The sequence below is a fragment of the Schistocerca gregaria genome, chromosome 1, assembly GCF_023897955.1.
Source record: "Schistocerca gregaria isolate iqSchGreg1 chromosome 1, iqSchGreg1.2, whole genome shotgun sequence".
Lineage (NCBI taxonomy): Eukaryota > Metazoa > Arthropoda > Insecta > Orthoptera > Acrididae > Schistocerca > Schistocerca gregaria.
Window position 1 is genome coordinate 1,140,761,648 of NC_064920.1, and position 13,898 is coordinate 1,140,775,545.

Here is a 13,898-nt window from a genome sequence, read left to right on the forward strand (position 1 = left end):
TCCGGTATGCAACGCCAGTCAGGGCCGGGTTTTGGTTTGCAACGCATAACACTCTCGAATACCTACGGCTGGCTCTCTTGCAACTCACTTCCGTTTTATCGTGTTTTTCGACCGAATATGGGTCGATACGCTACACTTCGTTGTTGCACACTCAACTGGACTTTCATATCTCTAGAACATTAGCTGTCCAGTATAACATACCAAGAATATGTTGTCAGAGAGGAAAAGTCCACTTCCATACTTGTTCCTATATTGTGCAAGCACATATTTTGTTAGCTGATAACAGTGATAGGCAATGGAAACCACTGCATTAAAGGAACATAACGTGTAACCACAGGATAGGTGACATGTAATTGAAAAAGTATCATAATGATCTCCTCATTAGCAAAAGATTCCGCGGGGTAGTCCCCCATTAGGATCTCGTGGGAAGAGGGGAGTGGCGGGGTACTGCCAAGGGGGAGACACCCATGAGAAAAAGATTTAATAATTAAAGAAAAGATACCGGAAGGAAAACAACGATTTCTGCTCAGCTAAGTATAGGGTAATAATATCCACAGCAACAGAAAATTGTATCACTGGAGTAGGATTCGTTATGAATAGGAATGTAGGGAAGAGAGTGTGTTACTGTGAACAGTTCAGTGACAGGGTTGTTCTTATCAGAAGCGAAAACGAACCAACTCACCCAATCATAGTTCAGATATACATGCCGACGTCGTAAACTGAATATGAAGAGGTAGAAAAAGTAATGTGGATATTGAAAGAATAATTCAGTTCGGAAGGGAGATCATCTGCAAACAATCTAAGACTGCTACTAAGATTGTCTCCTATATCGTTAATATAGATCAGGAATAATAGAGGGCCCATAACACTTCCTAGCGGAACGCCGGATATTACTTACGTTTTACTCGATGACTTTCCGTCTGTTACTACGAACTGTGATCTTCCTGACAGGAAATCAGGAATCCAGTCCCACAACAGAGGTGATATTCCATAGGCACGCAGTTTGGTTAGAAGACACTTGTGAGTAACAGTGTCGAAAGCCTCCTGGAAACCTAAAAATATGTAATCAATTTGACATCCCCTGTCGAAAGCTCTGATTAGAAAGCAAGTTTTGTTTCGAAACAACAATATTTTCTCAATCTGTGCTGAATATGTGTCAATAAATCGTTTTCTTCGATGTACCTCATAATGTTCGAATACAGTGTATGTACCAAACACTACCGTGAATCCACGTTAGTCATATGGGCCTGTAATTCTACAGATTTCTCCTACTTCCCTTTTTAGGTATTGGTGTGACTTGAGCAATTTGCCAATCTTTAGGTACGGATCTTTCTGTGAGCGAGCGGTTGTATATAACTGATAAATAATGAGCCATTGAGAGGCACCTGAATTGTATACAATCTGGACCAGAAGCCTTGCCTTTATTAAGTAATTTCATGTGCTTTGCTACGCCGAGGATATCTACTTCAGTGTTTCTCATTTTGGCAGTTTTTTTTATTGGAATTCAGGAATATTTACTTCGTTTTCTCTGGTGAAGGAGTTTCGGAAAACCGTGTTTAATAACTCTACTTTAGTGGCACTGTCGTCACTTACTTCACCGTTGTCATCGCGTGGTGAAGGTATTGATTGAGTCTGCCACTGGCGTGCTTCATGTATCATCAGAATCTTTTTGGGTTTTCTGCTAGATTTCGAGACATAGTTTCGTTATGGAAATTACTAAAAAGCATCTCACATTAAAGTACGCGCTATATTTCGAACTTGTGTAAAACTTTGCCGTCTTGCGGATTTTGCGTTCCTTTAAATTCTGTATGCTTTTTTCGCTACTTCTGTAGCAGAGATCTGACCCGTTTCGTGTACCATGGGGGATCAGTAGCATCACTTATTATGTATGGGGTATGTATCTCTCAACTTCTGTCTATGCTATCTCTTTGAAATCATTCCACAACTTTTCTATGCTTACATGGCCAGATCGGAAAGAGTGAAGACTGTCTCTTAAAAAGGCGTTAAGAAAATTTTATCAGCTTTTTTAAATAGCTATACTTCGCCTTCCTTTTTGATTGTTGTAAGTGTTACGGCATTCAGCCTAGCAGCAACTGCCTCATGGTCGTAATCGCTGTATTCATCACGATACTCACTATTTGTCAAGGATTATTTGTTGCTAAGAGGTCAAGTACGCTTTCGCAACTATTTACGCTTCGAATGGGCTCATGAACTAATAGTTCAAAATAATTTTCTGGGAAAGCATTCAGTACAGTTCCGGATGACATTTTAGGTTTGCCGCCAGCTTTAAACGTATAAGGGAACTTGCTGTTCCAACAGGACAATGCACGTCTGCATGTATCCCGTGCCACCGAACGTGCTCTAGAAGGTGTAAGTCAACTACCCTGGCCAGCAAGATCTCCGGATCTGTCCCCCATTGAGCATGTATGGGACTGGATGAAGCGTCGTCTCATGCGGTCTGCACGTCCAGCACGAACGCTGGTCCAACTGAGGCGCCAGGTGGAAACGGCATGGCAAGCCGTTCCACAGGACTACATCCAGCATCTCTACGATCGTCTCCATGGGAGAATAGCAGCCTGCATTGCTGCGAAAGGTGGATATACACTGTATTAGTGCCGACATTGTGCATGCTCTCTTGCCTGTGTCTATGTGCCTGTGGTTCTGTCAGTGTGATAATGTGATGTATCTGACCCCAGGAATGTGTCAATAAAGTTTCCCCTTCCTGGGACAATGAATTCACGGCGTTCTTATTTCAATTTCCAGGAGTGTATCTTTTCTTTTTCTGTATTCTTGTCATTTGTCATACTACGTCATACTATACATTGAATACAGACTGTGAGTCATGTGGTAAGAATACGTTATCGTCGCAAGTGAACGAGATGAATAGTGGGAGCAGGCGAGATACCACACAGACGTCTCACAGAAATGGAAACGTCAATTAAACGACTTTGAACTATGTTACTATAATGGAATTCGAGAATCACGACTTCCAAAACGGAGGGCAACTTCAAAAATTGTAAAATCATACGTTTTGACAGAGAACAAACTGGTGGGTTCATTTGTTGCACCTTATGTGACAAACTATTATTTTTTTATCATTTCTTGTGTGTGATCACATTCACATTCATACAAACACATATATCGGGCAAGGAAGCATATCTCATTCACTTACCGGTCGTACAAATTAGGTGCGTCGAAAAGCGATTCCTATCACATAACACAAGGTCTGTTATTAACGCCGTGTATGACACACAACACGCGTTTTTCCGATGGGGGATTCGGTTGACTTGACGCCTTGTCATCTAACGTTTGCGGTTCTCCGTCGAAAAGCACTTACTTACGGTTGCTAATAGAGTAGTTGTGAAGAATCAGCTGTCGTCACAGGTCCCTACCTTACACAGACACAAACCTGAATAAAGCGAACAGCGAAAAAAAAAAAAAAAAAACGTTGGCACGAGGGAGATTTGAACCCGACTCGTCCGCTTCGCAGTCAAACACCGCTACCGACTTTTTCTTTTTATAAAAATGTTCGCCATCGCCGCGATCAGGATTCGAACCTGGGTTCTTGAGGCCACCACGCAATGTTCTAACTACTTTTTTTTGTTTATAGGGGGAAATAGTCCCTCAACCGTTAAGGGGTAAAACCCAATGGGACTCTGGGCAAGTAAGGCTGGCAACCTGCTTCCCTGATACTTTAAATATGATGCTGGCAACAATCAGAGCAAAATGCCTCGGACCTTTGGAGGTGATGGAGTCCCACCTCTCACTGACAAACCAGGGACTCCTAAGATACGACTTGGCAAACAAATGGTAATGAGATGGGGAGCTATTAATATCAATGGGGGATACTCTGGGAAGCAGGTAGAGCTGGCAGAGGATGCAAGTAAGATGGGGTTGGACGTTTTAGCTGTTAGTGACATTCGGGTAAGGGGTGAGAAAGAAGAGGAAGTGGGAGAATACAAGGCCTACCAGTCAGGAGTCAAAGCAGGAATAGCACATTTGGGTGTAAGGCTTTACATCAGGAATGAAATTGAACCCAGCGTAGTTGTAATAACGTATGTAAGCGAACGACTGATGTGGATAGATTTGACAGTGCCTAGCAAGAAAATTAGGATTGTGTCAGTATATTCGCATTGTGAAGGGACAGATCAAGATAAGATGGATAGTTTTTATGAGGCACTCAGTGATGTAGCTGTTAGAGTAAAGGACAAGGACAGTGTTCTGCTCATGGGTGATTTTAATGCCAGGATAGGAAATCGAACAGAAGGGTATGAAAAGGTTATGGGTAAATTTGGAGAGGATATGGAGGCCAACAGGAACGGGAAACAACTCTTGGATTTCAATGCCAGTATGAGCTTAGTAATTACAAACTCCTTTTTTAAACATAAGAACATTCTCCGGTATACTTGGAAAGGCAGCGGAATCAGATCTGTCATTGACTATATAATAACAGATCAGGAATTCAGGAAGGCTGTGAGGCACACACGTGTATTCAGGGGATTCTTTGATGACACTGATCATTATCTAATCTGCAGTGAAATTGGTATTGTGAGGCCGAAAGTGTAGGAGGTCAGGTCCATATGTAGGAGGATAAGAGTGGAGAAACTGCAGGATAAGGAAATCAGGCAAAAGTACATAACAGTGATCTCAGAAAGGTACCAGTTAGTTGAATATAGTCAATTGCAGTCATTGGAAACGGAATGGACAAGGTACAGGGACACAATACTAGAAGTGGCTAAAGATTGTCTTTGAACAGTAGTGTGTAAAAGTAGGATGAAGCAAACAGCTTGGTGTAATGACACAGTCAAGGCAGCCTGTAAAAGGACAAAGAAGGCGTATCAAAAATGGCTACATACTAGAACTCAGGTAGACAGAGAATGTTATGTTGAAGAAAGTAGCAAAGCCAAACAGATAATTGCAGCATCCAAGAACAAATCTTGGTAAGACTTTGGAAACAGGTTGGAGACTATGGGTCAAGCTGCTGGAAAACCATTCCGGAGTGTAATTAGTAGTCTTCGAAAGGGAGGTAAGAAGGAAACGACAAGTATTTTGGACAGGTCAGGAAAACTGCTGGTGAATCCTGTGGATGCCTTGGGCAGATGGAGGGAATATTTTGAAGAGTTGCTCAATGTAGGTGAAAATACGATCGGTAATGTTTCAGATTTCGAGGTAGAATGGGATAGAAATGATGATGGCAATAGGATCACATTTGAGGAAGTGGAGAAAATGGTCAATAGATTGCACAGCAATAAAGCAGCTGGGGTGGATGAAATTAAGTTGTAACTCATCAAATACAGTGGAATGTCAGGTCTTAAATGGCTACACAGGATAATTGAAATGGCCTGGGAGTCGGGACATGCTCCGTCAGACTGGACAAAAGCAGTAATCACACCAATCTTTAAACATGGAAACAGAAAAGATTGTAACAACTACAGAGGTATCTCTTTAATCAGCGTTGTGGGTAAAACCTTCTCAGGTATTGTTGAAAGGAAAGTGCGAGTATTAGTTGAGGACCAATTGGATGAAAATCAGTGTGGATTTAGGCCTCCTAGAGGTTGTCAGGACCAGACCTTTAGCTTACGGCAAATAATGGAGAAGTGTTATGAGTGGAACAGGGAATTGTATCTATGCTTTATAGATCTAGAAAAGGCAAATGACCGAGTTCCTAGGAGGAAGTTATTATCTGTTCTACGAGATTATGGAATAGGAGGCAAACTTTTGCAAGCAATTAAATCTCTTTACGTGGATAGTCAGGGAGCAGTTAGAGTTGACGGTAAATTGAGTTCATGGTTCAGAGTAGTTTACGGGGCAAGACAAGGCTGCAGTCTCTCTCCACTGTTGTTCATATTATTTATGGATCATATGTTGAAAACAATAGACTGGCTGGGTGAGATTACGATATGTGAACACAAAATAAGCAGTCTTGCATATGCGGATGACTTAGTTGTGATGTCAGATTCGATTGAAAGTTTGCAAAGTAATATGTCAGAGCTAGACCAGAAATGTAAGGACTATGGTATGAAGATTAGCATCTCCAAAACGAAAGTAATGTCAGTGGGAAAGAAATATAAACGGATTGAGTGCCAAATACGAGGAACAAAGTTAGAACAGGTGGACGGTTTCAAATACTTAGGATGCATATTCTCACAGGATGGCAACATAGTGAAAGAACTGGAAGCGAGGTGTAGCAAAGCTAAAGCAGTGAGCGCTCAGCTACGATTTACTCTCTTCTGCAAGAAGGAAGTCAGTACCAAGACTAAGTTATCTGTGCACCGTTCAATCTTTCGACCAACTTTGTTGTATGGGAGCGAAAGCTGGGTGGATTCAGGTTACCTTATCAACAAGGTTGATGTCACGGATATGAAAGCAGCTAGGATGATTGCAGGTACGAGTAGATGGGAACAATGGCAGGAGGGTGTCCACAATGAGGAAATCAAAGAAAAACTGGGAATGAACTCTATAGATGTAGCAGTCAGGGCGAACAGGCTTAGATGGTGGGGTCATGTTACACGCATGGGAGAATCAAGGTTACCCAAGAGACTCATGGGTTAAGCAGTAGAGGGTAGGAGGAGTCGGGGCAGACCAAGGAGAAGGTACCTGGATTCGGTTAAGATTGGTTTTGAAGTAATAGGTTTAACATCAGAAGAGGCACGAATGTTAGCACTGAATAGGGGATCATGGAGGAATTTTATAAGGGGGCTTTGCTCCAGACTGAACGCTGAAAGGCATAATGTCTTAAATCATGATGATGATGATGATGATGATGATGATGATGATGATGATGGGGAAGGAATAGAAGGGATGGTCTCCAGGGCAAGGTGGGTATGGGTCATTGTACGGGGCCTGGCCAAGATATTTCCGTCACCAAACAGGTTCATATCGAAGTGGTAAATGGTCATAGGTGAATATTCCTGTATTTATTGACAAAAATTAGATCCGCCTTTTCCATAATTTGCCTCTTAAAAAAAGAAAAATAGATACAAAGCCACATTTCTATAGCAGGCACAGGCGGTGTCGATACTCCATCTTCATGGCATGTCTTCTTGTAATGTCATGCAGGTACCGTTATCTGTTCATCTCCTTGTGTGAATGTATGAAATTTATCTACTGCGACGAATGATACAACTACGGGGCGGATCGTGGAAGATGCTCCGAAAGACGCGTCCGGGGATAGGAGAGAGAGGGAATCGACAAAAGCGGGCGACATACGTAAAAAAAGTGAGCCAAATTTGACTCACAAAATACCCGACCTTGTCCGCCGGCCCACAATGGAGCCAGTGTTCGCCTGTATCCTGGACGTTGCAGCTCACACATAAAGGTGAATCTGCAAGATGGGTCCTATGGAGTCTCTATCGAGAAATTTGTTTCCTGTTCACCGTCAAGTACCAGGTCGAACATACAGCTTTGGCAGTGCCCATTACTACGTTCCAATGAACCGTAGGACATGTCAGTTCGACGACATTAGGCGACGTGCGGCGAAGTAGTGTGCCATAGATGTCACCGGCCGTTGGTAAACGAGAGAGGGAGAGAACTTCCTGTAGTAGCAATACTCCAGATAAAACCTCCCAAAGTAGGCAAAGGGCACCGGTACCTCAGTAAGAACCACCGGAGGGTCAAGGGGATATGGTGTCGGAGCCTCCATCAGTAAGCCAAAGCCGAGTCCACCTCGTTCTTTAGGAAGAGTGAGGGAGTCGTATCGAACCTTAAATATCATTCCAGCGCTGACAATGGAACCGAACCCCGCCATGATGTCCGAGCTATGTGTCTGGGCATCGCTACTGTTCGCGCTACCGGCGAAATTCGTGATGTCTGAAAGGCATGAACAAATTTGGTCGCTTGATGAAGGTCCAACGCATGAATACATGATTCGCAAGCCCAGTACGTATGTGTTGAAAGAGGGTCCGATAATTAAAGGTCGTCGTGCGTGAGATGTCGTCCGTAAAGTCGATACCAAGGTAGTAGGTTTTCTCGCACAGTCTGAGTGGGTCGACGCTTGCAGTGTCATCCCAGTAGCAATACTCAAAATTTATGTACATTTATACGGCACCCCGAAGCTTCACCATAAGTGGCTAACCAATCCGAGGCACTGCGAACATCATGTTAATCACGGAGAGAACATCAGTCATCTGCATTCGCAGTGCACCTAAAAGCGATGCCATCAAGAGACAAACCCGTGAGGTGGTGTCTCAGACCGCACAACAAAGGTTCTAATGCGAAAGCATCTGTATTGTCGATTATGGGCATCTATGTCTACCAGAGTGGCGAATTTGCAAGGTGATCGAGGGTCTACCTTGACAAGCACTTTCCATGTTAAGCCACGTGGGAGACGGGGTACCACCTCCACGAAAGAGCCCGGGTAATGCATATTACGAGGAAGAGCAGTTAAGTACCTATGACTGACGCGCTGAAATGCTAAACTGAAATCTATCGCAGCCAGCGTTCCCGGTAGGCGACACATCTTAGCGAGGGCAATCAGGTCCCTGTAGCGGCACAAGGCGGCGCGGTTATTCTGCGTCCCACCCATCGTTGCCTGATCCTCTGATGGGACACGAGGTGTCGTACGCCAAATTGTTGCTGACAATAGACGTGTAAAGATTTTCGTATCACAGTCCAACAAAGTTAATGGTCGGTAGCCCGTAATACATGAATCTCCGCGACGTTTACGGATTGGGATGGTGATACCTTCAACAAATGCAGCTGGAAGTTGCACCTCTGGTGTCATGAGCTCTTGACATACAGTAGTCCAACAGGCACCAATAGTCTCTTAAAAACCTATAAAATTCCTATGGTAGGCCATCCGGTCATGGTGACTTACTGGGTGCTGCTATGCCTACGGCATCCAACACATTTTCTTCAGTCAACGGAGCTAGCAGTTCCTGTTGGACTTCCGGAGTAACCGCTGGGTGCGCCAAGCTAGCGACAGTAGTAATGATTTGATCTCTGGATCAGAGTTCTGAGAATAATGGGTCAAGTGTGGATCGATTATATCTCTTTCGTGACATGACGTACGCCATCTTCTGTTTTCACCTCATCGATCAATGTCCAGTGTCTGCGCTTTCTTTCCATGGCTATTTGGTACATGGAGGGCCGTTTTTTGGCGATTCCGGCCGTTTGAAGTGTACGAATGATGGTTCCTTCTAGGTGTTGACGTCTCAATGTCAAGATATTCACTTTTGCACGGTTTACGGTGTCTGTCGGTCCGGATCATAATGGCACACTCCCTGAAGAAAGCGTAGTGGAACTCTGTAGTTCTGCTACTAAATGCCGCAGCTTCCCTACTACACGTCGTCAAGTTACGTCAAAGGCTCTGCTTGGCACAGTGCGACCACCACTGTAAAGCAGATGTATACGCTTCTCGTCGTCGTAAGCACAGTCTCCGCGTGTTTCCCCTGCCTCTTGACATTCCGATGAGGCAAAGTAAACGGTGTTAAATTTTGCACAGGCTTCGGCTGCGCCACACTTGTTGGCATTGAAGCGTGGAGGTACAGATGTAAACAGTGGGCAGATATAAGCAGAGTGGACAGTAAATGCTTCTGGCCGCAACTCGGTTGCCGTGACAACACCCCTGAGAGAGCGGGAGGTATATACGCTGTCAATTCTGCTAGATGAATGTTTCGTGAAGTGTGTGAAACCCTATCAGAACAGATGATGTCCCAGGCGTCTATCAAACCGAGCTCGCGAATGATAGCTCCAAGTGGTGGGCACGGTGAATGTTTAGGAACTTGGTCCTTGTGAGATGGTGTACAATTAAAATCGCACCCGATTACCGTATCATATGTCATGCCTTCGCATAATAGTGTTACTTCCTCCGTAAAGAATAGCGGACGTTCATGCATCTTGCTGGTACCGACGGTGGATAAACACCGTAGGCGACATGCCATTTGAGTTCGGTAGGTACCGTATATGGGTGGCAATTAACCCTTATTTGGTAAGTGTTGCGACGCCACTGCCTGTATCCGACGCGAGTAATACGCATGTCGTGTATCCAGAGGTGTTCTGGAAGCCAAGAACGCATACCTCCCGCAGTAAGGCCACGTTAATGTCGGCCGATTTAGCTAAGTGTGTCGCTTAACAATGACAGCTCCTCGCGCGAGCGGACGATATTGACGTTAATCGCCTCGAATCGATATGACTGTCGTTCGCTCTCGAAGGCAGTCATCGGTGTACGCAGTGGCGCCGGGTTCGGTAACCCCCATGCCACCCTCTCCTTTCTATTATCATGCTGTCCGCAGGAGATGGGGAGTATTGTGTATCTCCCCCTCTTCTGTAAGTGGTGTGTCAGCCAAGGAGTCGTCTTCCAAGTCGTCCACCCAAGAGTTACTGGAGAGAGGCTGTCGGCGTGGTTCATCGACTACCAAAGAGGCCCTTATTGTGATTCCCCGCAGCTGCGAGGGTCTTCCATCGCCTGCTCAATCTCCGAACGGGTGTCCAGGATGAGAAAAGTCCATCGTTTCAGCAGTGTCCGTAGACACCTCCGGAGCAGGGGCACCCAGACCCTGTTGAAATCAGTGCGACAGTATCTGTTTGTAAGAGAGAGTTGTCAGAAGGCGTCCGTCGGCGTTTCTTGTGCTTGCGGGGTGAACGCTTCTTCCCGACGTGCGTCTCCGTGTCAGAAGATGAATGTAGAACTGACTGCTCTGCACCTTCAGAGAGGTTCAAAAATTGATTGAGCTCTATGGGACTTAACACCTGAGGTCATCAGTCCCCTAGAACTTAGAACTTCTTAAACCTTACTAACCTAAAGACATTACACACATCCATGCCCTAGGCAAGGATTCGAACCTGCGATCGTAGCGGTTGTTCGGGTTGATACGACGACTGCGTCTGCAGAGAGCGGCCCATCAATAACCTTTTCATCAGTCTGCGTTGGTAATCCCGATCCCTACCGCCCGACCTCGCAAGTACCGCCACTTGTGCATCAGACACCGTAGATTCCATCACCTGTGCATAAATAATTGGTAGAATCTATAGAGGAAAATGTTGTATCTCTTCTCCTGATGGAATCTGGTTGATACGATGCTGCAAACATCAGAGGGAACATTACCCTCCTGCCCACATCCGGAATATATGCGCGCTTGTCCATCGTACATGATAATTGCACGATAACCGGCAAAGTTTAAGTATGAAGGGACACCCTTCGTCAGTTCGATTTCGACCTGTGTTACGGGATACGTTGTAAAAGTCTGTCACTTCTCAGCTACGTGGCTAAGGACAGTCCCGTACGGCATCAGAGCAATGATAACGGACTCGGCGTGTACCACAAAGGGTAGCTCGAATACCCGAAGGGTCACCATGCCTAGGCCTGCGTGTTCAACGGTAACAGCACCGATATGTCCATCTGAGTACCTAAGCTGGGGTTTGCCGGCAGCGTCGGTAACCACCGTCGTGAGCGTTTCTTCAAATGGTTCAAATGGCTCTGAGCACTATGGGACTTAACATCTTAGGTCATCAGTCCCCTAGAACTTAGAACTACTTAACCTAACTAACCTAAGGACATCACACACATCCATGCCCGAGGCAGGATTCGTACCTGCGACCGTAGCGGTCACGCGGTTCCAGGCTGAAGCTCCTAGAACCGCACGGCCACACCGGCCGGCAGCCTTTCTTCGTTAATCGTCCTAACATTGACTACAGTGGCTGTGATGGAAAAGTGAATACCGCTTATGTCCTGTGGGTCTAGATGTAGTTCATTACGCAAGAAGTTTTCTATTTCATATGCTCACGGTCTTGGATGTTCGGCTAGGAACGTAGTCTTGAAAGTGTTCTTCCTATATGAGTTCGCTCTTGTTACTGCGGTGAGTTAGTAGTAAGTGACTCGCACTAGCTGGACGTAAACAGCCATTACAGTCCGTAGCTCTTGGTCGTGCGGTAGCGTTCTCGCTTTTCGCGACCAGGTTCCTGGGTACGATTCCGGACGGGGTCAGGGATTTTCTCTGTCTCGTGATGACTGGGTGTCGTGTGATGTCCTTAGGTTAGTTAGGTTTAAGTAGTTCTACGTTCTAGGGGACTGATGACCATAGATGTTAAGTCCCATAGTACTCAGCGCCATTTGAACCAATTCGAACAGCTATTAGACCGGCGGAACGGAAAGCAATGACCTTGCCGCAACGTCGCTACGGCCAAATGGCTACGCCGCCAGTGCGTTCTCCGTTTACTCGTCTTTGCACTGCGTGTTCTTGGACAGTTCACCGTTTTTATTCTGCTTTTTCATTTTTTTATTGGCCAATATACATTCTGCTTGTTTTCATGCTTCATGTGTGTTAAATTTTTGATGGTCTGTCCACTGGCACCCTCTTATCACTAAATCTGAAGGGGGTGCGATGAGTAGTTTCCCTTGTCAGTAACCCATGGTTATGCATTGCGTGTCTTCTGCTTAAAATAACTGCTGTAACTGGAGCACCAGTTTGTTTTTCGATTACTTTCACCTTTATTAAATTTTTTGGTATTGTTCTCGCACGTCCCGCATGTACTTTACCGTAATGCCCATCCTATCGTTCCCATAGCTACGATCAAGTCTTTTTGTAAACTGTTTAGCCACTTACATTTCACATAATGTTAAATAAATGTATTTAACACCTGCGTCTGAAGTACACGTCCTGTTGATGCGGGACAATTGCGCAGATTATCCTATGAGCAAAAATTTATGTCAATCGTGGAAGACATCTTCATTTCAGGGTGTCATTCAAAGTCATTAATTTTATATTAAAATTAAGTTTTTCGCAAGATATGATATCAAAAAGTTTGGTTCGTGTCAGATCAGCCTTTAACTTTCTGGCATTGCGTTAAATCTATATGAACGATTTCGGAGAGAATGAGAGCAGCCTTCTTAGAGTATTTGCTGATGAAGCTGTCGTTTAGCACCTAATAAAGCTATCAGAAGGTTAAACGGAGTTCGTAAATGATTTAGGCGAGGCGTCTGTATGATGAAAAAAGTGGCTATCGACCGCAAACGACACAAAATGTCTGGACTACTTCAAGAGTGCAAAAACAATCCTTTGAAATTCAGATACACAAAAAGCCGCACAAATTTCAGTGATTTTGAACCAGATAAATATGAAACCATTACAGTAATGAACAAGCTAAATTAAAACCATCGCTTGAATATGAGAGACAATATGAGCACCCGTCTTAGGTTGTTTGCAGATGACGCTCTTATTTATCGACTAATAAAGTCATCAGAGGATCAAAACAAATTGCAAAACGATTTATAAAAGATATCTGAATGGTGCGAAAATTGGCAGTTGACCCTAAAGATCGAAACGAATGATGTCATCCACATGAGAGCTAAAAGTAATTCGTTAAACTTCGGTTACACGACAAATCAGTCTAATCTAAAAGCTGTAAATTCAACTACATACCTAGTTATTACAATTACGAACAACTAAAATTAGAAGGAACACACAGAATATGTTGTGGGGAAGGCTAAACAAAGACTGCGTTTTATTAGCAGGACACTTAGAAAATGTAACATTTCTACTAAGGAGACTGCCTACGCTACGCTTGTCCGTCCTCTTTTAGAATACTACTGCTCTGTGTGGGATCCTTACCAGATAAGACTGACGGAGTACATCGAAAAAGTTCTCAGAAGAGCAGCACGTTTGGTACTGTCGCGAAATATGGGAGAGAGTGTCACAGAAATGATACAGGATTTGGCAGGACATCGTTAAAAGAAACGTGTGTTTCGTTGCAAAATTTCAATCACAGACTTTCTCGTCCGAATGCGAAAATATTTTGTTGACACCGACCTACATAGGGAGAAACGATCACCAAGAGAAAATAAGGGAAATGAGAGCTCGTACAGAAAGATGTAGGTGTTCATTCTTTCCGCGCGCTATACGAGATTGGAATATTGGAGAATTGTGAAGGTGGTTCGATGACCCCCCTACCATTCACTTAAT